The sequence below is a fragment of the Saimiri boliviensis genome, chromosome 7 (assembly GCF_048565385.1).
Source record: "Saimiri boliviensis isolate mSaiBol1 chromosome 7, mSaiBol1.pri, whole genome shotgun sequence".
NCBI classification, from domain to species: domain Eukaryota; kingdom Metazoa; phylum Chordata; class Mammalia; order Primates; family Cebidae; genus Saimiri; species Saimiri boliviensis.
In genome coordinates, this window is record NC_133455.1 from 38,012,337 (window position 1) to 38,040,180 (window position 27,844).

At 42.6% G+C, this 27,844-nt stretch overlaps 1 protein-coding gene and 1 pseudogene across 6 annotated transcripts in view; one reads left to right on the top strand and one right to left on the bottom strand.

Annotated features, from left to right (window-relative positions):
- TMCC3 (transmembrane and coiled-coil domain family 3) overlaps window positions 1–27,844 on the top strand; it is a 382,147-nt gene that overhangs the window by 103,065 nt on the left and 251,238 nt on the right. For 2 of the 6 annotated variants that reach the window (XM_074402409.1, XM_074402415.1), the window contains exon 1: window positions 9,466–13,105. The exons of 3 other annotated variants lie outside the window; for them this stretch is intronic. The gene's annotated coding sequence lies outside the window, so the exon portion shown is untranslated. Of the gene's footprint in view, window positions 1–9,465; window positions 27,842–27,844 lie in introns of those variants that run through there. One more of the 6 variants, XM_074402413.1, reaches the window with a different exon arrangement.
- The window catches only part of LOC101044394 (keratin, type I cytoskeletal 19 pseudogene), a 37,271-nt pseudogene continuing 11,367 nt past the window's right edge, over window positions 1,941–27,844 (bottom strand).

Below are 27,844 nucleotides of genomic sequence, written 5' to 3' on the forward strand. Positions count from 1 at the left end.
GCAGGGGTCACATTCCTCATAGTCATCCTTGGAATAGGTGGAGGCTGGGCTGGGCACAGAGACCAGGACAGTGTTAGGGCTCAGGGCTAAGATCCCCTTGGCCTTCCTGGCTCTTTCCCCATGGCTACAGATGGAGCACTAAAGGCAGTGGAAGGGTCAAAAGCAGGCGTCCCCAAACTTTTTACACAGGGGGCCAGTTCACTGTCCCTCAGACCATTGGAGGGCCGCCACATACTGTGCTCCTCTCACTGACCACCAATGAAAGAGGTGCCCCTTCCTGAAGTGCAGTGGGGGGCCAGATAAATGGCCTCAGGGGACTGCATGCAGCCCGCGGGCCCTAGCTGGGGATGCCTGGTCAAAAGGCTTCCTTTGTGTTATATGGTTTGGATATTTGTCCCCGCCCAAATCTCATGTTGAAATGTCATCCCCAGTGTTAGAGGTGGGGCCTGGTGGGAAGTGTTTGGGTCATGGGGGCAGATTCCTCATGTCTTGGCACTGTCCTTGTGATAGTGAGTGAGTTCTCATGAGATCTGGTTGTTTAAGTTTGTGGCACCTCTCCCCCAGCCCTCTTGCTCCTGCACTTGCCATGTGACATGCCTGTTCTCATTTTGCCTTCTTACATGAGTGAAAGACTCCCGAGGCCTCCCTGGAAGCTGTGTCGGGATTCTGGTGCCATGCATGTACAGCCTGCAGAACTGTGAGCCACTTAAACCTCTTCCCTTTATAAATTACCCAATCTCAGGTATTCCTTTATAGCAGTGCAAGAATGGCCTAATACACTTTGCATAAACCTATGTCTTTTTTTTTTTTCACTTTTTGTATATGGAGTTTTGCTCTTGTTGCCCAGGCTGGGGTGCGATGGCATGATCTCAGCTCACTGAAACCTCTGCCTCTCGGGTTCAAGCGATTTTCCTTCCTCAGCCTCCCGAGTAGCTGGGATTGCAAGTGTGTGCCATCACACCTGACTAATTTTTTTATTTTTAGTAGAGATGAGTTTCAGCACATTAGCCAGGCTGGTCTCGAACTCCTGACCTCAGGTGATCTGCCTGCCTCAGCCTCCCAAAGTGCTAGGATTACAGGCGTGAACAACCTTACCTGGCCAAACTTAATGTCTTTTTATTGGGAGAGGAAGCCTTTCCCTGCTGACCTCCCTGTTTTGTGAGACCCAAGTCATATCCGCCTTTGACTTGTCACTGGCCAAAGAGAAGGAGAAAATCAAAGAAAACGTTGAATCCCATCATGATTCACTTTCTGAGGCTGAGAGAGAGATCTGTCCTCCGCCTCAGGTTGGATTCAAAGGGGACAGAAAGGGCGGGTCGGTGGGCACATAAATATAGGGTGGCCTAGGATGCAGACTTCTTAGGAACTTTTAAAGATAGGAGATACTTAGTGCTTACCTTCCAGGAGAAGAAATGGAGACACAGAAAGATTAAAACGCTGGCCAAAAGTCACAGAGTAAGTGGTAGACCCAGGGTTGGAAGCCAAAGAGTGTGGTTCCAGAGTCTGTAGACACACGCTAGCCACAGGCACTTTGGATACAGTACACTCTGGGATCTGGACCTGCAGGAATGCAGGTTCGTGTCGAAAAGGTGCCAACCCCTCCGGCTTGTTGTGGTCCTGGCAGTCCACATTGCAGGATCACTTTTTTGACTGAGATGTTTTCTGTTATAATTGTCCCTTCGAAAAAGTGAAGAGGCACCCCTGTCCATTATACCTTAATTTGACTTAGCCTTCTGGATCATTTTATATGTTGACATTTGTCCACTGGGAGCCTGGGAATTGGACTGGAACTTTTCTTTTTTCTTTTTTTTCTTCCCTTGGGCCATAAAATTTTACTGGAAGGTCAGGGGAAGAGCCAGGGGTGTAAGGGTCCATTCCTTCCCACCCCCCTACCCAGGAGACACCCTCTGAGGAGAGCAGAAGCCCCAGAGCCCACAGCCTCAGAGGAACTTGGAGGTGGACAGGCGGTTGTAGTGATCTTCCTGGCCCTGGAGCAGGCTGCGGTAGGTGGCAATCTCCTGCTGTAGGAGCTGTGGGTACTCCTGATTCTGCCACTCACACATGGCTCAGCTGGGCTTCAGTACCACAGATCAGTGCCTGGATCTGTGCCAGCTGGACTCCAAAGCATGCCTGTTTTTGCCAGAGTGCCTTCCAAGGCAGTGTTCATGCTGAGCTGCTACAGCAGCTCAATCTCAAGACTCTAGAGGGTGCACTACAGGTCAGTGACCTCAGACCTGCTCACCTGGAGCTGCTGTGTGTGGACAGCGACCTTCCAGTTCAGTTTCTCTGTCCTGCTGGTGAACCTGCCTTCAGTATCCTTCTGGTTCTGCTCAACCATGACCTCATGTTGGCTTTGCCTGTCATTCAAGATCTTGGTGAGATTGGTGGCTGGAGCTGAATCCACCTCCACATTGACCTGGCCTCCCACTTGACCCCTCAGGGCACTGACTTCCTCCTCATGGTTCTTCTTCAGGTAGGCCAGCTCCTCCTTCAGGCCTTTGATCTGCACTTCCAGATCAGTCCTGGCCGGGTTCACCTCCTCCAACACCCTGTGCAGGCCGTTGATGTCAGCCTCCACACTCTTGTGCAGAACCTGCTGGATCTCAAACTTGGTTCGGGAGTTATCTGTAGCCAGATGGGCGTTGCCAATCTGCAGGACAGTCCTGGAGTTCTCAATGGCAGCACCAAGAATCTTGTCCTGCAGGTCCTCAATGGTCTTGTAGTGGCTGTAGTCATGGGAGGGCCCGGGCCCCTGCTTCTGGTACAAGTCGCAGAGCTTTACCTCCAGCTCGCTGTTGGCTGCACCTTATCCAGGTAGGAGGCCACGTGGTCATTGAGGTTCTGCATGGTAAGCTTCTTGTTGCCCACAGGCAGCCCGTCAGATTTAGCCAGGATGCTGCTGTAGCCCCCTGAAGGAGGACAAGGACACAAAGAGGGCAGAGGACGTGGACATGCCATGGCTGCCAGAGCCCCTGTGCATGTTGGGGGACTGGTGAGCAGCAGAGAGTGGAGTCCAGCTCGCAGGCAGCCACGAGTGCTGAAGGAAGGAGCAGCCATTAGGATAGTTAATATGCTTGTCCTGGCTCTGTCACTACAAAGGTTTGTGACTCAGGCAAGGTCCTGAATCAGATGGTCTTAAGACAGTGTATCATCTCATCTGACTTTGATGGGCACAGACATACAGTCTCCCTTTTCCTGTCTCATTTCCCTCATCAGTGAAATAGGGGAACTGGAGGGGTGATCCGGATAAACCTTAACATGCTTGTCAGAGCAGAGTGGGGCCCTGAACAAGAGCTGGGAGTCTCTAGTCCTTCTCTCTGTTGTCTGTTCTGTATCTTCTGTCCACTCCTTCATGAGCTACAAGAAATCTCTGCAAAAGAGGTAGGTTGGGAACTCAAACTGGGAGGAATAAAGACTGAAGACAAGCCAGGAAGATATGTGCCAGGAAAGATGCCAGGTAAACTCAATCTTCTTAGACCCCTCGGAGCGTTCTCTCTGGGCCCTGGCTCGCGTCTGTCAGTTGGTGATCTCAGAGTCAGCAGATCTGTTTCTAGCATCTGAATGCCAAAAAGCAGGAAATCCCTGGTCCTGGCTGAGATCAGGGGATGATCTCAGATGTGGAGGACTGGGCAGCAAGCCCTCAGATGGTCTTCCAAGCAAGTCTCGTCCCCAGTAGGAGCCCATGATTCCTCTTTTCAGCTATTTGGATCTTTAGCTTTTTGGTTTTGGTGACTGATCTTCTGTCCTAGCCAGGAGGAAGAAGTTTTTTGTGCAGAGGCTTGCTCCAGGATTCTCTTTCTTCTTTTTTTAACTAGGGACTGCTGACGTCATCTCTTCTGTTTTCTTTTCTTTTGGAATTTATTCCTATTTTACCGAGCCCTTCCCTGGCCTGGTGCTCTCAGGCATCATCTTTCACATTAGCTTGGTGGTTAAGCTTCCCCTTTTCCCCTAAGTCTCTTCTCCTCCCAGAAACAGGCGCTCCTGGCTTGGCTGGCTGAGTAAACAAAGGCCGTCCCTCTTGGGATTCTACCTAATAGCCCTTTTGCCATTTGAGGCCTGACCTGGTATCAAGTTTCTTCTTTTAAAAGACAGCCTTGGGCTGGGCTGGGCACCGCAGCTCTTGCCTGTGAGCACTCCGGGAGATGGAGGCAGGCAGAGGGCTTTGAGTCCAGGAGTTTAAAGCCAGCCTGAGCAACATGATGAAACCTCATCTCTTCAAAATTACAAAAATTAGCTGGGTGTGGTGGCATGCACCTGTGGTCCCAGCTATGGGTGGCGGGGGCTCTGGAGCAGGAGAATTGCTTGAGCCTGGGAGGTAGAGATAGCAGTGAGCTGCAGTCACACAAGTGCGCTCCAGCCTGAGTAACAGAGTGAAACCCTGTCTCAAAAAAATAAGTTAAAAAAAGTTTAAACAGCCTTTAAAACCACATTTATTTTGATTTCTAAAGCAATACATGTCTGCTGTATAAAATTTGGGAAATAAAAGTAATAAAAAAGACAATAAAGGTCAACCTTAATCCCAGTGCCCAGAGAATTAATGTTTCATGCATTTTAATTCACCTTCTTCTGGAAGTATGTGTATACATGTGGGTATGAATATTTAACATAGTGGAGCCGTACCATACCTAATGGTTTGTAACACATTTTGCGTTTATGTTCTCACTAACCCCTGTTAATATGACCCTGGCCATGTCTTTGAATTTTTGAAGTTAAATTATATTCTACTTATTTAATGACCGTATATTCACTTTCTACCTTTTTTTCCATATCATCCCTTCTTCACTTTTATTCCCCTGTCTGTTTTAGGATGATGATGATGATGATGATCAGTCATATAGAAATTCTCGGTATTGATACATTTCATGCTTGGAGTGCTCTGTAAGGCTGATGCTGTTATTATCCTCTTATTAATGGGTAAGAAAATGGAGGTTAAGGAAATTGCCCAGGCTACATGCCCTCGTAAGGGACAGAACTGGATTTGAACTTTGACACTAGCTCAGAATCTGGACTCGCCTCCCTTGATATTTTTTCTTGTGAGTGCTTCTATATTCTGGGTCGAAGATAGCATGATAACGTTTTCCAGATTTTGTGGATAAAGCTGGGTGTTTGTTAGCCTGGGCCTGGCCACTTCCATCCTCTGGGACCTGTCTGGATCCCTATGGGCCCTTTCAGCTCTCAGGGTCTATGCCTTTGTAGTGGAAAAAAATCAGAACGGAGACAACATTCAAGGACAGACACAGAATGATAGGAACATCACTGTCTACTTGATTTCAGGGACACTTACATTTGGCCCTAAAAGACATTTCTGTGAGGAATTTGGTTTTCTCCACTCTCTACTGAGGCAGGAGCTAGGTGGGGCCCAGAAGTCCCCACAGAGGCTGTGAGGTTTTCTTGGGTAAAGAAGGGTAAATCCCATGACACATTTCCCTTGAGCGTGCTCAGGTTACAGGGCTTCTGTGGCTGACCGGCAAGTGTGGTGAATGAAGGGCACGTGTCCCTCCCTGGCACATGGCCCCCTGCCATGTTGTGGTATCTCTTCCCAGGTGATCTTTGAGGTATGTGGCTGAAAGGATGCTCCAGCCAGCTGAAGTGGGTTCTTTAGACGCAGTGTGTGCTGACGGGCAAGTGAGGCGGGCTGGGCAAGCCAGAGGTGATTGCTCTGCTTTTCCTGACATCAGTGATGGGGTTGTCTTGCTTGGTGGCACAGATAGTTTTCCAGGGTTCTGTCCCTTCACCCACTGACCAGAAAAAGAAAAAGAGAACCAGAAGACGCTTGTCTTACAGAATAGAAAGTTTACCCAGTGCGGTTTCCCTTCCCTTTTCAGATAGATGTTACAAAGCAAGAATACCCACAGCAAGGGGTTTTTGAACTTGGCCGGGTTTCAGCTGTCACTCAGGAAGCCACCAGCACTGTACATGACCCTTTGCTTTGCTCTGCAGGTGTTGGTGATTTTTGGGTGCAAGGTCTGGCAAATGTGTTTCTTCACCAGCTCCCTGTACATGGCTTTCTTTGTTTAGTGTTATTTCCCTGTTTACCGGGCTTCTCTGAGGAGATGCTGACATTTTTTTGGTCCAGTTCTCCTAGAAACAAACAAAAACTGCACCTTTTAAAACTATTTTTTTCCTATGGTTGATTTGGAAAGTACCTTGCTCTAGCCAGGGGATAATACAGCGTTTGTTCTGTTAGTGAAACGTTCTGGGGATTTTATTTCAAAGTATAAGGTCCCTAAGACAATGAATGAGGTTTATAAGGGAACATGGTTATGTTTGGGGAGTGAATTAACTTGAATGTAGCAGTAATGAAGCACTAAATGTACTTTAAGAACGTATACATATCAGTCAAGTTTTCAAGTCTCCCAAGGAAACTACAGTCACAGTGATGGTAGTGATGATGGGTTGATAATGAAAATAATAACATCAGCATGTTGAGTATTTACCAGGTGCTGTTAATAGATAGTGTGCTAGTTTAAACAACTCTGTGGTATGTATTAATTTTGTTATATAGGAAAAAGAAAGTGAAACTCAGTCTAAGTAACATGCTCAGGTCAGCTAGTAAGTAGGAGCACTGGGTTTTAGACACAGGTGGGATCCACAGTTCCAACCCTTAACCTCCAGGCAAACTGCTTCCAAAATAATCTTTTTTTTTTTTTTTTTGAGACGGAGTTTCGCTTTTGTTACCCAGGCTGGAGTGCAATGGCGCGATCTCAGCTCACCGCAACCTCTGCCTCCTGGGTTCAGGCAATTCTCCTGCCTCAGCCTCCTGAGTAGCTGGAATTACAGGCATGCGCCACCATGCCCAGCTAATTTTTTGTATTTTTAGTAGAGACGGGGTTTCACCATGTGGACCAGGGTGGTCTTGATCTCTTGACCTCGTGATCCGCCCGCCTTGGCCTCCCAAAGTGCTGGGATTACAGGTGTGAGCCACTGTGCCCGGCCCCCCAAAATCATCTTTTAAGAGATCTGGGGCCGGGCATGGTGGCTCACACCTGTAATTGCAGCACTTTGGGAGGCCGAGGCAGGTGGATCACTTCAGGTCAGGAGTTGGAGACTAACCTGGCCAACATGATGAAACCCTGTCTCTACTAAAAATATAAAAATTAGCCAGGCATGGTGGTGGAAGCCTGTAATCCCAGCTACTTTGGAGGCTGAGACAGGAGAATTGCTTGAACCTGAGAGGCAGAGGTTGCAGTGAGCCAAGATCGTGCCATTGCATTCCAGCCTGGGTGACAGAGCAACACTGTCTCAAAAATTAATAATAATTTAAAAAAAGAGATCTGGGTATTTTAGCTTTAATTTTAAAGAGAGAGAGAGAGAGAGAGAGAGAGAGAGAGAGAGAGAGAGAGAGAGAAAGTCCCAAGGCAGGGACTTGCTAGAAATTTCATATAATGGGGTCATTTAATATAGCTTATGTGACTGGCTTTTTCTCCCTTAGCATAATGTTTTTGACACTTACCACTGTTATAAAGTACATTGGTAGTTCCCTTTTATTGCTGAGTATCTCATATATGGATGTGCCACATCTTGTTAACTCATTCACCAGCTGATGAACATTTGAGTTGTTTCTACATTTTGGCTATTATGAATAGTGCTACTATAATCATTTGTATGCAAGTTTTTGTGTCAACAAATGTTTTTATTTCCCTTGGGTAGACACCTAGAATTGAAATTCCTGGGACATATGGTAGATGTGTGTTTAACCTTTTGAAAAGCTGTTACAGTGCTTTCCATGGTGGCTGCACCATTTAACCTTCCTACCTCTAGGGTATTATGAGGGCATTCTAGTTGCTCCATATCCCATTCTACACTTGATATTGTCTGTCATCTTGATTATAGCCATTCTGGTGGGTGTGTGGTGGTAGCTCATTGTGGTTTTAATTTGCATTTCTGTAATGACTAATGATATTGAGCATTTTTGCATGTGCTTATTAGCTCTTCGTATGTTTTCTCTGGTGAAATGTCTGTTCGATTTTTGGCCTATTTTTATTTTTTTAAATTTATTATTATTATTATTTGAGATGAAGTCTTGCTCTGTCATCCAGGCTGGTGTGCAGTGGTGCAGTCTCAGCTCACTGCAACCTCCGTGTCCCAGGTTCAAGTGATTCTCCTGCTTCAGCCTCCTGAGTAGCTGGGATTGCAGGCATGCGCTACCACTCTCGGCTAATTTGTGTATTTTTGGTAGAGATGGAGTTTCGCCATGTTGGTCAGGCTGGTCTTGATCTCCTGACCTTAGGTGATCTGCCTACCTTGGTCACTCAAAATGCCCGGATTGCTGGGCGCGGTGGCTCAAGCCTGTAATCTCAGCACTTTGGGAGGCCGAGGTGGGTGGATCACAAGGTCAAGAGATCGAGACCATCTTGGTCATCAAGGTGAAACCCCGTCTCTACTAAAAGTACAAAAAATTAGCTGGGCATGGTGGTGCGTGTATGTAATCCCAGCTACTCAGGAGGCTGAGACAGGAGAATTGCCTGAGCCCAGGAGGCGGAGGTTGTGGTGAGCCGAGATCGTGCCATTGCATTCCAGCCTGGGTAACAAGAGTGAAACTCTGTCTCAAAAAAAAAAAAAAGTGCCAGGATTACAGGCATGAGCCACTACCACGCTTGACCTGGCCTATTTTTAAATTGTGTTCCTTGTCTTATTATTGAGTTGTAAGAGTTCTTTATATATTCTGGATATAAGTGCCTTAGCAGGTATGATTTGTAAATATTTTCTCCCATCTGTGGCTTGCATTTTATTTTCCTTTCTTTCCTTTCACTGGCAAGTATGTAATTAATTAATGTTCTTAATGGTGCCTTTTGAAGAGAGCAAAAGGCTTTGAATTTTGAAGTCCAGTTCATCAAGTTTTTCTTTTATAGATTGTGTTTGGTCTTTGCCTTTTAGCACCCAAATATTCCTGTCTCTTTGGTTTATTCTTAGTTTAGGTGTCCCAATTTTTACTCTTTCATTCTCCCTGGATCCTACATGTATTCCTGTTTAAGGACAGAAGGCAAAGCCCAGCCTCCAAGTTCTCTTGCCGATACTCTATGGTGGGCACATTACTGGAATGTTCAGGCCTCTGGTAACTTTGCAGGCCTTTGGTAACTTTGGCTACCAAATCTTGAGATAGAAGGTGAAATTAGACCTTCCTTAGCAATTTACAATTGAAGTCGGATAAGAAAAATAACTGCTTTGTATGAAAGTGTTTTCTTTTTTTTAAAAAAAAAAAAGTTAAGTGCTTCTCTACTTATTGATAAATATCAATAATTATAACTGTCTCTTACATTGCTTTAAAGGTTTTCAGAGTTAATTTACCTTTATCTTCTCATTTAGGTCCTTTTGCAGATAAGAAATAGAAGAGTTCAAGTAGAATAGAAGGGTACTTAACAAAAATAAGTAGTTAGTATTATTTGATCATTTGTTCCAGAGTCTACCAAGAATTTTTTTTTTTTTTTTTTTTTTTTTTTTTTTTTTTTTTTGAGACAGAGTCTCACTTCGTGACCAAACACCAGGCTGGAGTGCAGTGACGTGACCTTGGCTCACTGCAACCTCCACCTCCTAGGTTCAAGCAATTCTCCTGCCTCAGCCTCCCAAGTAGCTGGGACTACAGGCATGCACCATCACTCCCAGCTAATTTTTTGGTATTTTTAATAGAGATGGGGTTTCACCATGTTGACCAGGATGTTCTCGACCTCTTGATCTCGTGATCCACCTGCCTTGGCCTCCCGAAGTGCTGGGTTTACAGTCGTGAGCCACAGCACCTGGCCTACCAAGAATATTTTTAAGTGTTTACCATTCACCATGCAAAGATGAGTTAGAGGAGAGGGTAGCACTGGGCTCTGTCTGCTAGTCTGATGAAGCTCAGCCATAGTCAGAATCATAGAATTGCAGATTCTTCATGTTCAAAGCGGCCTTGAAACTTCAGAGTGCATCCTTTCACCCACCAGAGGAATCCTTAGATTGCTCTTGTTGGTTGATAATCCTCTGGCTCCCAGGCACTTTCAAAAAGAAAGTTTATAACTTTTCAAGCCATAGGATCAGTTCTTGGATAATTGTAAGTACTGGAAAATTCATTTTGTGTATGGAGCCTATTCTATGATTCTGACTATGGCTGAGCTTCAGCCTCGCCTGTAACTTTCACCAGTTGGCAACACCAAACAACTAGTGCCATTCTTTATTGGCAGCTCTTCAAATACTGAAGAGTACCTCAAACCTTCACTTCTATTGATACCACCTGTTCTATCAGCTATTTTGTGTTTAATTTGGAATCCAGACCTACAGCCATTATAGTCGCTTCTTGCTAGATACAGTTCCGATTGTATCTTTTGTGCCTAAATCAAACCTACACATCAGATATGGCCTGGCTGGGAGAGTTTCGTGAGCCTGTCAGTTCCTTTGCTGTGGGTCAGGTCTGTCCAGTGGTGTTAGTTACTTAGCAGCTACACTGTGCTGCTGACAATTGTTGGGTTTGTGATCAGCCAAAACCCAAATTGTATTTTCTCCTGTGGATTTTGGCCAAGCCGGTTCTCTATTATCTCTTCTTACGTAATTGCTATTTTCAACGTAAATGCAGGGATTTACAGTTAATATTATTATTTAATATTAAATGATAACACTAATAAATAGCAGCTTTTGAGAACTTACTATGTTTATACTGTTTGGTTTTCCCCAGGATTTGCCTTTGGGGGTCGTTTTGAATCTTATTTCTTCCCTTATCTTGGTTTTTCTCTCTACTGAGAGAAATGTTTGCATATTTAGTTCCTACCCATCTGGGTCTCCTGTCTGCCCAGATATATCTTCATTTTGGCTGGTTCATAGTGACGGTGAGTGTAGGAGGTAGACCTCATGAAAGGAGCTAAAGCTACCCAGATTTCTGCGTGTATATCCATGCATTCCTCCAGTGATTTGGTTTGGCTGTGTCCCCACCCAAATATCATCTTGAATTATAGTTCCCATAATCCCCATGTGTTGGCCATTTGGAGTAGTTATGGTTGGGCGAATATCATAGTGGCCTGATGATGGCGGCAAGATGCTTTCTCAGATGCCTAATTTTATGTAAGCTTCAGGTGCTAGCAAAAGGAGCCTTACATTACAAACAGATATTGAAGATTCTGGAAAAAATTTCCAGTTGTAGAACTAAGATAATGCTCTAGAGATTGCAGTCTTTAAGAGATAGTCTTTTGAGGACCCTGCTGCCCTCCAGCTTCCTCTCTGCTTGGGACCCCTTTAAACTGGTGGCAATGGATTTCTCTTACCACTTGGGACGTATTCCAGTTAGATTGTAATGTACCAGCATTCTTCTCCTTGACTTAAAAAAAATAGGAGGAGAATTAAATTCCTTTTGTTGATAGAATTGCTTACAGTGTCATCTTCTTTTTCTTATGCTCCTGATCTTCTGAAATCATGATTCCCTGTGAGTCATTCCTGAATTTTTTGTTGTGTTCCCTGGATGTGGGATACAGATGGAACCAGGGGATAGTTGCTTTCTGACTTGATCCAAGATATACCTCTTCATGAAAATGTGTGTTGATCAGGAACTGTGGGTATGTGTAGGGTGAACATTCTTTCCCGTCTGCTGTTAAGTAAGTGCTGACTTTGTCAGGCCAGGTCAATGAGTCCACAGTCATTTTAAGGTGGAAAGAATTGGTTAATTTAGACTGTTTCAGCATTTCCAAAACCTAGATTCTAGTATATGTTCCTTGAAAAAGGGTGTTAGCAGTGGTGAGCCCATATAGGTCTGCAGCAACCTCAATTCTTGCCTGTTCAGAAGAGAAAATTTGACTGAGGGGCATAAGACAGATTAAGAGACCAAGGCAAATTTTAGAGCAGGAGTGAAGGTTTATTCAAAAGCTCTAGAGTGGGAATGAAGGGAAGTAAACTTGGAAGAGGGCCAAGAGGATTGCTTGCGAGATGAAGTGCATGGTTTGACCTTTGACTTGGGGTTTTATATGTTGTCATATTTCCAGGGTCTTGTGTCCCTTCTCACCTGATGCTTCCCTTGGGTGGGCTGTCCACATCTGCAGTAGCTGCCAGCACTTAGGAGTGACGCATGCACAGTATGTTTACTGGCGTCGTACGTATGCGCACCCGAGGCATTCTTCCCTTACCGGTTGAATGTTCCTAGAAGGTCATAGACCAGTTAAACTTCGCCATTTGCCTCTTTTTTGCTGGAGCCCACTGGCCCAGATCCTGAGATCTTGTCAGGAAGCTGCTGATCCCCAGTTTCAGGTGTTTCTGTCTACTGGGAGACTGCCTTTCCTTGGCACTGGCTGTGGCCAATTATTATTTCATTTTTTTTTTTTTTTATTCAGAGTCTTGCTCTATCACCCAGGCTGGAGTGCAGTGGTGCGATCTCAGCTCACTGCAACCTCTGCCTCCTGAGTTCAAGCAATTCTCTTGCCACAGCCTCCCAAGTAGCTGGGATTACAGGTGCCCACAACCATACCCTGCTAAATTTTGTATTTTTAGTAGAGATAGGGTTTCACTGTGTTAGCCAAGCTGGTCTCGAACTCCAGACCTCAGGTGATCCATCCACCTCGGCCTCCCAAAGTGCTGGGATTACAGGCATGAGCCATCATGCCCTGCCCAATTATTATTTTAGAGAAACAGTTAACAACTGCCTGGCCCTGATGGTTGCCTCACACTCCTGGTGTGTGGTAGGAAGAGCCCTGTGACTCTGACTAGCTGCTTATTATCACAAAAGGAGTCTGTGGTTAAGTAAGTTTTCAAACAATGGGTTAAGCACATCTAAACAGGTTTCATTCCTGGAAGGGGCCGAGGCGTTTAATATGCTAATGGTATGTGGCTTTGCAAGAGGGGAGTGTAATATGGGTTCCCCAACCTTCCTTGGCCACAACGCCTCTGTGTGGCTCAGCATCTTGGGATCAGCAGCCTGCAGGACACTGTTTGGAAATTGCTGGACTGAAGGACAGTGATCTGAGGGACAGGAAAGTACCCACAGTGGGAGAGTGCAAAGGGAGCAGTTTTAGAAATACTTCCGCTTTTGTTTCTCAGTGCTTATTTTTAACCTAAGGAGTAGTCATTTGAAGCCCTCAAAAGCTCATGGGCTCTTTTCAGATAAAAGTACCCCAGACCTTGCAGGACTAGGAACATCATCTGGCCTGAAAAGAAGGTAAAATTGCTGTCTGATTTTCTTTTTAAAGAAACCTGTTAGTGAAGCTGGCGATTCACTTCTTTCTGGTATACATTTAGGGCCTGTTAAATATGTATTCTGCCTCAAGGGGAAGTCATATTCTAAAAAGTAAATAATTCATAGGCAATTCTTGTACATTGAGAATCCATTAATGACTTTTAGAAGGCAGATTTTGTCAAGGGGACAGGTTATATGTGTAGCTTGCTTCTATTAATACTTTTCTGGGCAGATTAACTAAATGAAGTAATATTTAACTTGGTCTAATAGAGTGTTAGCCAGAACAGTGCCTGATAACAATAATACTAGCTAATATTTCTTAAGTGGTCAGTCTGTGCCATAAATATTATGCATGTGTTTACTAATTGAATCCTCACAAAAATGCAATGAATGAATGAAGTAGCTGTTATTTTTACTCCCATTTATAAATGAGAAAATACGGTAAGCATAATAGTGAGGGCTAAAACCAGTGATTGGTTTTATATTCCTAAGAGTAAGTAACAAGGGAAAGCAGATTTTACAGTAAGTTCTTTTTTTAATCTTTTTGAGACAGAGTCTCGCTCTGTTACCCAGGCTGGAGTGCAGTGGTGCGATCTCAGCCCATGGCCCACCTCCCGGGTTTAAGCAATTCTTGTGCTTCAGCCTTTTAAGTAGCTAAGGTTATAGGCTCCAGCCACTACACCTAGCTAATCTTTGTATTTTTAGTAGAGATGGGGTTTCACTATATTAGCCAGGCTAGTCTTGAGCTCCTGGCCTGAAGTGATCCGCCCATCTTGGCCTCCCAAAGTGTTGGGGTTACAGGTGTGAGCCACTGCACCCAGCCTACAGTACAGTCCTTTGAGATTGAGCTCAGTTTCATAAAATCCTAGCTAGTATGTAATACATAATTGATTTTGCATTTATTTGCTCTCCTTTAGATATCTATCATAGGGTTTTTAACTTCTAATTTGGAATTTTTAGATATCAGTAGATGCTATAAAAATTGAATTTACTTGTGTATTTATTCAACAGCCTTTTTGGGGCCAGTTTCTGAGTTCGATTTTAGGGATGCAATAATGACTGAGCCCATAGTTCCCTGTCCTCATAGAGATGTCATCAAATGGCAAAGAGGTATAATTCTTCAAGCAGCTATCATTTCTTATGCCATGACAGGAAAAGTGGTTTCATGCATCTTGTTTTAAAAAGTCAAGAGAAAAAGTCTGTAGGCTGCCTGCTCTGGGTCTGGAAGCCAGGAAGGTGTGACACCTCTCAGATGACTTTTGAGTGTTCCCCAGCCCTGGCTCAATTTCACCGAGAGCCCTCAGCTGCAGCTGGTAGCATAATGTTGCTCCTGAATGTGGATTTCTTAAGGTCTGTGAGAGGGCTTGTTAGGGAGAGAGATCATGTGCTGTGAAAGGAGCACAGAGGCCCCTTTGACGATCTCCTTCAATGCCCTCTTCACAGGGTCAGGTGTGCTGTTTGTACTGCAAATGAAGAGAGGAAAGCAGAGGGCAGGAGAGTTCCCCTGTGAGGGAAAGGAAAAGGCTGGGAGCTTGCGTGGCTGTGATGGAACTCATTTGACACTGAGGACTGGGTCATTCTTTTTTGTTTGTTTTTTGAGACAGAGTCTTGCTCTGTCGCCCAAGCTGGAGTGCAGGGACACGATCTCGGCTCATTGCAACCTTCGCCTTCTGGGTTCAAGTGATTCTTATGCCTCAGCCTCCCGAGTAGCTGGGATTACAGGTGTGTGCTACCTCACCTGGCTAATTTTTGTATTTTTAGTAGAGACAGGGTTTCACCATGTTGGCCAGGCTGGTCTCAAACTTCTGATCTCAAGTGATCGGCCTGCCTCAGCCTCTCAAAGTGCTATAATTAGGCGTGAGCCATCACGCCCAGCCAGGACTAGGTTATTCTTGATGTATGGTGAGCACTGGGCCAGGGCCCCGAGGGCTGTGCTTACTCATGTTAGCCCTAGCTATGAAGCCCAGGCTTCCTTAGTTGAATCAGCTTTAAAGGAAAACAAGGGGAAGGAGGAGACAGGAGCCACACCAACAGGGAAATTCCACACCAACACTTATTTTAAGTCAGTAGGCAGGGTTCTGAGCTCTTTCTTAGAGAAGTTGATTCTAGCAGCCAACCTAGGGCCTTACTGTAACCTGGAAGTGCCATGCCCCTGAAATCCAAGTTGCTGTTTGGTGTGCTGTAATGATTAAATATTCGTTTGTCTGATGGATTGTGCGATTTCACAGCTAGTAATACTCTCTAGATGAAATAATTGGCTGAAAGCAACGTGGGGAGGTTTTTGTGTTTGAAAAATGTTTATTGGATGTTTTATATATTCCAGATGTTATTCTAAGTACTTTTCATCTCCTTAAGTCAGATTTCACCACAGCCCTGTGAAGGCTGCACTACTATCCCCTGGATTTTTATCTGTTTTGTATATTCCCATATCCCAGTGCTTGGCACATAAAAGGTACTCAGTATTTGTTGGACAAATGAATAAATCTCATATGGCTAGACATTTTGGCTTTCCAGGTAACATCGTGGGAGTTGGGCCTGTGGTATATCCTATGTCAACAGCAAGTACAGAAAGGCACAGATGCTCCAATTTGGTTTAGAAAAAAGCTTTCAGAACTAACTGCATTATTACTTTGATGGAAGACTTCCTTTTTAAAGCACTAAAATATTTCAGACTTTATAGTTGGTCTAGATATTAAGTAAAAATTGTCTACGTCTGACAGGATTGGGTCAATTGATTAGATTCTGAAATTCAGCAAATAGTTTTTATTTATTGCTACAGCCATAGACTTTGGTAGAACCTCATTTGTGCCATTCAGGTTGTCTTTAGATGATTGTATGATTATACTCTACTACCTTTGATATACAAAGTACATGGAGAAATCTTATACAGAAAAGAGCCTATCTCTTTGAGAGAAAAGAAAGAAAAACTTTTTTTGCCATTCTTCTCTTCTCATACTGTTCCTGCTGTCTGACATGCCCCACTCTGTATTCTGGCTCTTCTTAAAAAAAATCTAGTCACTAAAAACAATTTCAACTCAACCAAGATAAAGCTGGTATGATTTGAGGTGATTCCAGTTTTTTGCCTTGTTTTTCTAGTTTTTCCATCATGACACCATATTTCTTGTAAACTTTATGTTAAAATTAGCATTTCAAATTGAAAGAAAACTTAGAACAACCTAGTTTGATTAATATTGCCTTAGTTTCAGTAGTATATACTCTGCTTGTATAGATCTCCATCCTTCCTCCTTTATGTTGTTATTGCCACAGATTATATTCTTAAATAGTTTATGCTCACTGACATAGATTTATTGTTTTATGCATTTTCCTTTTAAATCATTTTGGAAAAAAAGGGTAGTTACAAAGCAAAAGTACCGTAATATTGGCTTTTATATTTATCTATTTAGTTAACATTGCCAATTTATTTCTTCTTATGGCTTTGAGTTATTGTCTAGTGTTCTTTCATTTTAGCCCGAAGGACTACCTTTATCATTTCTTGTATGGCAGGTCTACTGGTAATGATTTCCTTTACCTTTTATTTATATAGAAATGTTATAATTTCTCCTTTATTCTTCAATGATAGTTTTGTGGGATATAGACTTGCTGGATATAAATTGCTATTTATAAAATACTTGGTTTGCAGTTTTTTTCTTTGAGGTCTTTGAATGTCATCCCACTGTCTTCTGGCCTCCATTGTTTCTTACAAGAAATCAGCTGTTAATTTTGTTGATCTTATACTGTGCATGAAGAATCACTTGCCTCTTACTGCTTTCAAATTTTTCTCATTGCTTTGGGTTTTGATACTTTAATTATATGCATTTCTATATGGATCTCTTTGAGTTTATCCTGCTTGGAGTTCATCTGGCTTTTTGCATGTGTATATTCATATCTTTAATCAGATTTAGGATGTTTTTGGCATTTATTTCCTGAAAGATCTTACTGCTTCTTTCTTTCCTTCTCCTTCTGAGTCACCATAATGCATATGTTGGTCTGCCTGATGGTGTCTCACAGGTCCCTTAGACTCTGTTTACTTTTCTTCATGTCTTTTCTTTCTGTTCTTCAAATTGGATAATTTCAGTTGCCCTATCTTCAAGGTTGCTGATCCTGTTTTCTGCTTTTTCACATCTCCTCTTGAATCTTTCTAGTAAGTTTTCCATCGTAGTTATTGTACTTTAAAGTTCTAGAATTTCTGCGGTTTTAAAATTATTTCTGTCTCTTTACTGATATTCTAATTTTGTTTATGCATTGTTTTCCTGACTTCCTTTTAGTTCTTTGTTGTCTATGGTTTCCTTTAGCTTATTGACTATATTTAATGAAACTGATTTAACACCCTTGATAGTAATTCCATTGTCTGGGTCCACTTGTTAATATTTCTGACAAATTTCTTTTCTTCTGTGAATGACTACATTTTTCCATTTCTTTGTATGCTTTGTAAATTTTCATTGAAAATTAGAAATTTTGAGTACTGTAATATTATAACTCTAGAAATGTCATTTTCCCACTTCTCAGGGATTGCTGACTTTTTTCCATTAAGGGCTAGTGCTGTTAATTTGTGACTTTTCCAAACTCTTTTTGCAAATATGTGTTTCTTATTTTGTGGGGTCACTGAAGTTTCTGTTCTGTTATCTCTGTGGTCAGCCAGTGACCTGAAAAACATTTCTTTAAATTTCTGGTTCCAAAAAGGGAAAAGTGGGTGGGAGTTGTTTCTTAACATTTTCCTATGGATGCTGCCAGGGGAAGTTGCTGTCACCAAGAGGGCCAAAACCAAAGTGGGTGTCGGCATCAAACCCTCAGGCACTGCTAGACCAACAAAAATGCACAACACCAATTTTTGGAGGAGAAAGTCCCCACTACCTACTCTGGTGTCAGCCAGCCACACCTAGAACATGAGCTGCTATCCTCAAAGCTGTGGTGGGAATGGTAGCTAGTTCACTTAAGTTGCTGTCTTAGAAAAGAACAGCAGTCCCTCCTTTCACCAAGCCCTCCCCTGGTTGTTTTAAGTGTCTAGTTAGGTTCCACAGTTCCTAAATAGTTGGTTCCAGTCACTCCTTCCAGGTCAATGGTTGCTTTAGTAGAAGGGTAGCTCCTAGAGCTTCCTGCTCTGTTAGTTTGCATGACATCACTCCTGAAAGCCTGATTTCTGTTTTTTATTTTTTTCTCCAGCTTTACTGAAGTGTAATTGACAAATAAATAGTGTGTATATTAAAGGTATACAACATGATGTTTTGAGGTATACACACACATGCACACATTGTAAAACAGTTACCATAACCTAGCTAATTAACATATTAATCACCTCACATCATTCCATTTGTTCATATATGTGTGCTGAGAATGCTTAAGATCTGTCTACTCTCTTAACAAATTTCAAGTATAAACCATTGTTATAACCACCACTATGTTGTTATTAGGTCTCCGGAACTTATTCATCTTATAACTGAAAGTTTATATCCTTGACCAGTGTCCTCCTATTTCCCCCACTGTCCAGCCGCTGGCAACCATTATTCTATTTTCTGTTACTGAGTTCAGCTTTCTTAGATTCTACATGTAGATGAGATCACAAAATAGTTGTCTATCTGTGTCTGATGTATTTCACTTAGCATAATGTCCTCCAAGTTCATCCATGTTGTCACTTATGGCAAAATTTCATCTTCTTTTTTAAAGCTGAATACTTTTCCACAGTGTATATTTAGCACATTTTCTCTATTCATACAGCTGTTGCTAGACACTTAGGTTGTTTCCATATCTTAACTATTGTCAGTGACGCTGTGCTGAATGTGGAATCCAGATACTTCTTTGAGAACACGATTTTATTTTCTTCAGATATAAACCCAGAAGGAGGATTTCTGGATCATATGGTAATTCTGTTTTTAATTTTTTTCAGGAAACTCCATACTGTTTTCCATACTGGTTGTACCAGTTTATATTCCATTATCAGTGCATAAGAGTTGTTTTTTTTTCCTCCTTGCCATACACTTGTTAACTTTTGACTTTTTGATCATAGTCATCCTAACAGGTGTGAGATGATATCTTATTGTTTTGATTTGCATTTTCCTGATGATTAATGATGTTGAGTACCTTTTCATATACTTGTTGGCCATTTGTATGTCATCTTCGGAAAAATATCAGAGTTTTTTGCCCAGTTTTTCTTCTTGGAGACAGGGTCTTGCTCTGTCACCCAGACTGGAGGGCAGTGGCATGATCATAACTCACTGCAGCCTTGACTTCTGGGGCTCAAGCAATCTTTTAGGCACCTGAGCAGCTGGGACAGTAGGTGCATATCATCATTCCTGGATAATTTTTTAATTTTTTTTCTAGAAACAAGGTCTTACTGTATTGCCCAGGCTGATCTCAAACTCCTGAGCTCAAGGGATCCTATTGCCTCGGCCTCTCAAAGTGCTAGGATTATAGGCATGAACCACTGTGCTTAGCCCCTTTGCCCATCTTTAAGTTGTGATATTATTATTATTTTTTGCTGCTGAGCTGTATGAGTTCCTTATGTATTTTAGATATTAACTCCTCATCGTGCTTTCCAGATATTTTATCCCATTCCTTTGGTTGCCTTTTCATTTTGTTGATTGTTTTTGCTGTGCAGAAACTTTTCAGTTTGGTACAGTCCCCTTGTTTGTTTTTGCTTTTGTTGCCTGTGTTTTTGGTATCATATAAAAAAAATCATTGGCGAGATAAATGTAATGGAGCTTCAAGTTTTCCAGTTTTAAGTCTTAGGTTTAAGTATTTCACCCATTTTGAATTGATTTTTGTGTATGGCATAAGATAAAGTTTCGATTTCACTTTTTCGGCACATGGTTTCCTCAACACCGCTTATCGAAGAGACCGTTGTTTCCCCATTGTGTGTTCTTGGCACCTTTTCCATGTGCATTATTTGACTGTACATGTGTGGGTTTATTTCTGGCCTCTCTATTCTGCTCCATTGGTCTATTTGTTTTTATGCTAGTACTATACTGTTTCATTACTATAGCTTTGTAGCATAATTTGGAATCAGTGGCTGTGATGCCACCAGCTTCATTCATCTTGCTCAAGATTGTGTTAGCTATTTGGTCTTTTATGGCTCCAAACAAATTTTGAGATTGTGTTTTCTATTTCTGTGAAAAATGGCACTGTAATTTTGATAGGGATTGCATTGAATCTATATATCGCTCTGGGAGTATGGAAATTTTGACAATATTGATTCTTCTGATCCACAAACACAGAATATCTTTCTGTTTGTATCATCTTCAATTTATTTTGTCAATGTTTTATAATTTTCACCACACAGATCCTCAAAGTCTTGTTTGTAAAGGGATAAAACATTTTTTCTTTTTATAGTAGAAAGGGGCACTCACAGGGAGAAGCACCAGCCAGAAGTTCCCTTCCTTCTATATCTATTAGGTACCTCTTGGGGGTCTCTGCCCTCAAGGATTTCCTTGGAAGAGGAAAGAGCCATGTAAAGTGGAAAGCTTGCAGTTCCACAGAGATACTAGAAGTATAGTAGCAAGAAAAATTGTTGAGGGGACAGAGGAGGGAGGGCTTCAGGGCTGTTGTAAAAACTTCAGGAATAAGCGAAAACTCTATTTCCCCAGGCATGGCAAAGTCTTTGCCAGCTGTCAAGGTCTGGGTGCTGGGTAGTAAATGCAGACGCCCCCACTCAAGCTTCCCTTTATGGCACTGCTCCTCGCTGTCTCCACTTCCTTGCCTCCTGTTCACGCCTTGGTCCTACCCCAGTCAGACCCTCAGCCTCACTCTCACTGAACCCACTCTTGCTGCTTCCACGTCCACTCCTCAGAAGCCCATCCCGATCGCCATACTCAAAACGGCACACTTCCCTCTGTCCTCTTACACTGCTTGACTTTTATTAATAGTTGTGGCAGTCCTTGGTGTTATGTCTATGAATGGCCAAATGATTTTCATTTAACTTATATATGTTTTTATTCAACTGACATTGATTGAGCACCACCATGAAGCACTGCCCTCAGCTCTGGAGACAAGTGGACAAGACAGTCCTTGCTTTCATGGGGTTTCTGTTCTTGCATAGAGGGGCAGACCAAAGGCAAATTAACAAGCTAGGCGATTTCTGGTAGTGGTAAGTGCATGGAGAAAGTGAAGTAGGGCAATGAGGTAGAAGGATTAGAGGCTGGGAAAGAGCTTCTTTCTATTTGGTGGTCAGGGAAGGCCTTTCTGTGGCGGTAGTACTTGGACTGAGACTTGAACGGTGAGAAAAAGCCAGCTGTTATGGACTACTGTGTCCCCTAAAAATTAATATGTTAAAGCTCTATCCCTAGTACCTTAGAATGTGACCCGATTTAGGATTAGGGTCTTGCACATATAATTACTTATGATGATGTCATACTGGAATAGAGTGGGTCTCTAATCCAGTATGACTGGTGTCCTCAGAAAAAGGAGAAATTTGGATACAGATAACACATGAGGAGAATGGCATGTGAAGATAAAGGTAGAGATCTACAAGCCAAGATATCTACCAGAAGCTAAGAGAGGGCCAGGTGTGGTGGCTTACGCCTGTAATCCCAGCACTTTGGGAGGCCGAGGTGGGCAGATCACCTGAGGTTGGGAGTTCAAGACCAGCCTGATCAACATGGAGAAACCCCTTGTCTACTGAAAATACAAAAATCAGCCAGGCGTGGTGGCACATGCCTGTAATCCCAGCTACTTGGGAGGCTGAGGTGGGAGAATTGTTTGAACCGGGGAGGCAGATGTAAACCGAGATCGAGCCATTGCATTCCAGCCTGGGTGACAAGAGCGAGACTCCGTCTCAAAAAAAAGAAAAAAAAAAGAAAAAGCTAGGAGAGAAGGATGGGACATGTTCTGTCTTACAGCCCTCAGAAGGAGTCAACCTTGCCAACACCTTGATCTTGGATTTCTAGCCTTAATAACTGTGAAATAGTAAATTTCTGATGCTTAAGGCACCTGGTTTGTAGTACTGTGTTATGACAGCCCTAGCAAACTGATACACCAGCCCTGGAGAGTTATGGGTCTGGGAGAATAGTGCTTCCAGCAAGGAAACAGAAAGTGCAAAGGCCCTGAGGCAGGAACTCTATTAAGCTCAGTATATTGTGACTATTTGTTTCCATATGTGTCCTCTTATCTTGACTGTGAGCTCCTCCAGAATGAGAACAGTGTCTTATTTCCCATGATTCCCCTGTGTCTAGCATGGTGCTGGACGAGGATGGGTGCTCAGAAGGTGCATGCTGACTCTGGGAACATACGTTCCTTTAGCTATAAACCTGCAACTTCACAGACAATGGATTTCATAAATATTTAAAATTTTTGCTGTTGTGATCACCCAACTATGGTCTTAAATTATATTTCTTTTGTTTTTGAGTTTGGTCATTTTTTCATGTTTATTAGCCATCTGTATTTTAAAATTTCTTCTTTATGTCCAATTTTGTGGGTGGGAGGAGGATTTAGTGTCTTCCTGATTTCAAAGAACTCATTTACTATTTTGGGAATTAAGATTTGGATTGTCAACCATTATAGCTATTTTTTACACACTTCGTAACTTTGTTTTTGTTATAAGAATGTGTATGATTGTTATATGTCAAAGTATAACCATGTTTGCTTTTATGGCTTCTGAGTTTCATGTCATTTTTGGAAAGATATATATATACTGAGTCCATAAAATCCTTCACCTATGTTAAAGAAAAAAACAGAAAACCTACTCTATTGTCCAGGATGCAGCTTGTTTTCTCCAGCTTATCCTGGAGGTATTAGATATCTAGTTAAATGTATTCCTTGGGATTCTTCTGCTATAAGCAACAGAAACTATCTTAAGTAACAAGGTAGAAAGTAGTTGACTCAGGTAACCGGAACTTAGAAAGGAGGAGGTAGAACAGACCTCAGGGATACCTGGATCCAGGGGCTTAAACAACCTACTCCTTCCCTCTTTCTGTCTGTCCATCTCTGATTTTGGTCCCCATTCACGAAAGAGCCCATGCTTTAAGCACTTCCTTGTACCTCCACGCAGTGGGGCAAAAGGATCCTGTCCACTTTGGGATCATAGCCTTACAGCTCTCAGTCCAAGGGCAGATGTGGACAGTTTCTTCTCAGCTTCAGTCGAAAAATAATCTCAGATAATGGACCCTGCCTGGTCATATTGGGTCATCTATGCCCCCACTCCCACCCCCAAGTTGTGGCTTACATAGGGTAAGGGGAAGATTCAAGCCTTCTGGAGTCACACAGGTCAGGGAAAGGAGCAATTTCCTGAAGAAGAGCAACACACGTCTCCCTCTCTGAAATCAGGGAATATACATGAGGGTGCGTGTCCCGTGGTGGTGGTTATGAGCTTGGGCTTTGGACATGCCCTGCCTGGTTCAAATCCTGACCTTGTCACTTGGCAGCTGCTGGACCTTGGACTTGTTACTCTCTGTGGCCCGTAACAGGGATAATGATGGTACTCACTGAGAGGATGTTGTGAGGACAAAATGGGCTAATACACATAAAGCCCTTGGAATGGTGCCGGGCACTCTTGTCTATGCTATCTATGTAGGTGTTATTTATTATTTTTGTCACTGTTGTAAAAGAATGCATTGGTGTAAGCAAGGAACCTGTATCTTCTGATTTTTCATTCTACCCCTTTCTAGGTAATATTTTTCTTCATGGCCTTTACCTCCTTATGTGTTATTTCAGATGTGAACATTTGGTTCATTTACTTACCAGCCAGTTCTATTTTTTTTTTTTTTTTGAGATAGATTCTCACTGTCACCAGGCTAGAGTGCAGTGGTGCGATCTCAGCTCACTGCAACCTTCCACTCCCGGGTTGAGGTGATTCTCCTGCCTCAGCTTCCTGAGTAGCTGGGACTACAGGCACCCACCACCACACCCAGCTAGTTTTGTTGTATTTTAGTAGAGATAGTGTTTCACCATGTTAGCCAGGATGTACTGGGATTATAGATGTGAGCTACTGTGCCTGGCCCCACCAGTTCTTAACCCTCAGTAATTTTGTCTTTAAAACTCACATTCACATGTATTATTAGGACTTTTAAGGTGATTTGATTTGTTTGTGTTTACTGAAAATGGGTACATTTTCATTAGGGATGAACGAAAGAAGGGAATACAGTCATTCACCACATGATAACAGCTTGGTCAATATTGGTCAGTAACAAATGGTGCTCCCATAAGATAATGGAACTGAAAATTCCTATTGCCTAGTGATGTCATAACCATCATAACGTAGTGCAATGCATTACCTGTTCTATGTTTAAACGTGTTTAGATGCACACACACTTCCCATTGTGTTACAGCAGCCTACGGCATTCAGTACAGAAACATGCTGCACGGTTTTGTAGTCTAGGAGCAATAGGCTGTACTATGTAGCCCAGGTATGTAGTAGGCTATACCATCTAGGTTTGTGTACGTACACTTTAGGATGTTCACACAGTGATGAAATAGCCTAATGACAAACTTCTCAGAGTGTAACCCTGCCGTTAAGCCCCATTGTTAAGCAACACATGACTGTATTTCATTGCAGCTGCAGGAGTTGTGTTTGAGATCTATAAGACCTTTGAATTTTGAGAGCCAAAGCTGTCAGATAAGGTCTGAAGATTAATAATAGTTGATGTATACTGAATACTTCCTGCGTGCCAAGCACTGTGCTAAGGGTTTTATGTGGATGATTTTATTGATCCTTACAGAAATGCTGCTAGATGGTGAACCTATGAGTAAATCAAGGGTCAGGAAAGTTGGCAGAGTTCTCCTAGATGGGATCTGTGAGTTAAGGCCAGTCTCTTTGATGGTAATGTCTGAGCTTTGACTACTAACTTGGTGACCATCATTTGCCATGAGAGGGTAATGGTAGGTGAAATACAAGATTTCAAATTTGAAAAAAAAAAAAAAAAAGAAAAATCAGACATACAACTAGCTATGAATAAACAAAATAACATTATTGGCTATTGATACATAAAGACAGTTTCAAGATTACCATAGAAATCCTGGCATAGTTGGTTCCCAATTTTATACAAAAAATATTTATGTCTCTCTCTCATATATTATATATGTTAAAAATTAATCTATATATGAAAAAAACACTATTCCTAATTTATTTTTTAAAAGTTATTCTTATGATATCGTCATATTTTATTTTTGTTCTTTGTTCTTTGGGACTGTGAAGTTCAAATGGGGCATCACAATTATACTTCTTGCATCCAAAAATGACCCCAGTTGTTAGACAAGAGGAAAATAAACTAGTGTCTGAGACAGCTATTTCATCATTTTCCTATTCATAGAGAAACGGCTACTGTGCATGCTCTGGTGTACTCAGGCTATGCATGGATGCTTGTAGATTACATATTTTCCACCAAAGACTGCCTGCTGTGTTCCAGGCACTGGTCTAAGTGTTGGAGATACATCAGTGGACAAGACAGACAAACTTCTCTTACTGGAGCATGCATTCTAGTTGGGGAATATAGGTAATAAAGAAATACATTAATCTAGTATAAAATATATCAAGTGATGAAATTTTATGGAGAAAAAGCAAGGGAGAGAGAAAGAAGGTGCTTTGAGGGATGGGTTACAATTTAAAATGGAATGATCAGGGAAGGCCTCACTGAAAAGGTGATGTTTGAATGGAGAAAGGGGAGAGAGGGAGCCTTGTGGGTACCTGGTGAAGTCTCCAAGTCATGGGAATAGTGCATAAGCTGGAGCTGGCTGGGGTGGCTGCAGATAAGTTGGGACTGGGAAGAGGACCGTGAAGGGCTCAGAGCCCATTTATGGAAATGACTCTGAGGGTGGAGTTAGGGAGATACAGGAGCGGGGCATGAGATACCCATTAGCCATCTGAGCAGAGGTATTGAGTAGATAACTGGCTGTAAAAGTCTGGTTCTGGGGTAGAGATTACACATTTGGGAGCCATCAGTGTGTGGGTTGCATTTAAATCCATGAAATTGGATGAGAGCACCAAGAGAGTTACTGTAGATGAGAAAGTCTGGGACTACATTCTCGAGCACTCCAAGAGTTGGAAAGATGAGGACAAAGTTGTGAAGGCAACTTGGAAGGAGCATCCAGGAAGGAAGAGGAAAATACGGTAGAGAGGAGTGTCTTAAAAATCAATTAAAGAGATTTCAAGAGGAGAATATGTTAATTCTATGGGTTTCTGCTGATCAGTCCAATGAAATGATCACAAATTGACCACTGGCTTTAGCAGTGGCCACTGGAGGTCATTCGTGCAATTTCTTTGGGAACTGACTGCTGATTAATGTCATCCGTCAGGGTTTTTCTCTGCAAAGTGGACATTATGTGCTCAATTGTACACCCTGCGGGGCTAACATTCCATTTTTTCCTGCTTTACTATCCCAGCAAAATGTTTCTGCACACCTTCATAGATATAGGTGCCTTTTTTTTTTTTGTTTTCTGTTTTTTTTGAAATGGGGTCTCACTCTGTCACCCAGGCTGGAGCATAGTGGCATGATCTTGGCTCACTGCAACCGCCGCCTCCTGGGTTCAAGCGAGTCTCCTGCCTCAACCTCCCAAGTAGTTGGGACTACAGGTGCACACCACCACACCCGGCTAATATTTGTATTTTGAGTAGAGATGGGGTTTCACCATGTTGGCCAGGCTGGTCTTGAACTCCTGACCTCAAGTGATCCACTCTCCTAAGCCTCCCAAAGTGTTGAGATTACAAGCGTGAGCCACCATGCTCAGCTTGTAGATGCAGTTTTTAAGCTGAGGGGGATTGTACTCCAGCTGCCTCATCTCACAGCTGTGGAGAACAAGGCTTGCACAGGTTGAGACAAGCAGGTTTGTTCATGGTAGAATCAGGACAGCAATTCTGAGATTCCTAATGCCAGACCTATTGTTTTGTCAGCCATACCTGGTCTGTATGCTGAAAGTCATAGAAGATCAATTATGGGGTAGAGAGAGATTGGCTCCTTTCTTGTTCCTCTAATTCTTGATGGTTTTTTATTTGTCTGATAAACTCATTCAGCATAGATGGAACACAGAACTCCAGAATGCTTGGAGTTCTTAAAAACATGGTTTGAATCCCAGTTCTCCCACTCACTAGCTGTATGACTTTGTGCTGGCCAATTCATCTCAATGAATGTCAGTTTCTTCATCTGTAAAATGGGGATAATAATGGCATCCTATAGAATTGTGAGAATTATACTGCCACTTGCCTGTAAAGTACACTTACTAGCTGTATGACTTTGTGCTGGCCAGTTCATTTCAAGGAACCTTAGTTACTTCATCTGCAAAATGGGGATAATGGCAACCCATAAAATTGTGGGAATTAAACTGTTGCTTGCCTATAGAATGCTCCCCACAGTGCCAATACCTGGGAGTGTTCCATACGTGGGGGCTCTTGTGATTATTAGGATATTGGGACTGTAGTTTCCAGGATATTGCTCTTGTTAAAACTGTCTTTTAAAAGATTTTTAATTGATGCCATCACCTGGGTTTTATTTATGAAACAGATTGAGTAGAGTCACAACCACAAATCTGTAACGATATACCCTAAAGAAGTTGCCAGATGTCTTTTTCTTTTTCTCCTGGTTGCTGCTACTAGGGGAAAAACTGCGACAAAAACAAAAAACAAAAAACAACACCACACTGCACACTCAGGGAAAATAGATGATTTGTTCCCCTTTGTCAGTACTGAGAAAACAAAACTATCAGTTTCCAGTTCCCCAGCTTGCTGTCACTCATGCAGGGAGATGGCAGCGGGAGGGAGCAGCTGCACGTGTCACGTATACCTAAGAACTTGATACCTGGGAGGTA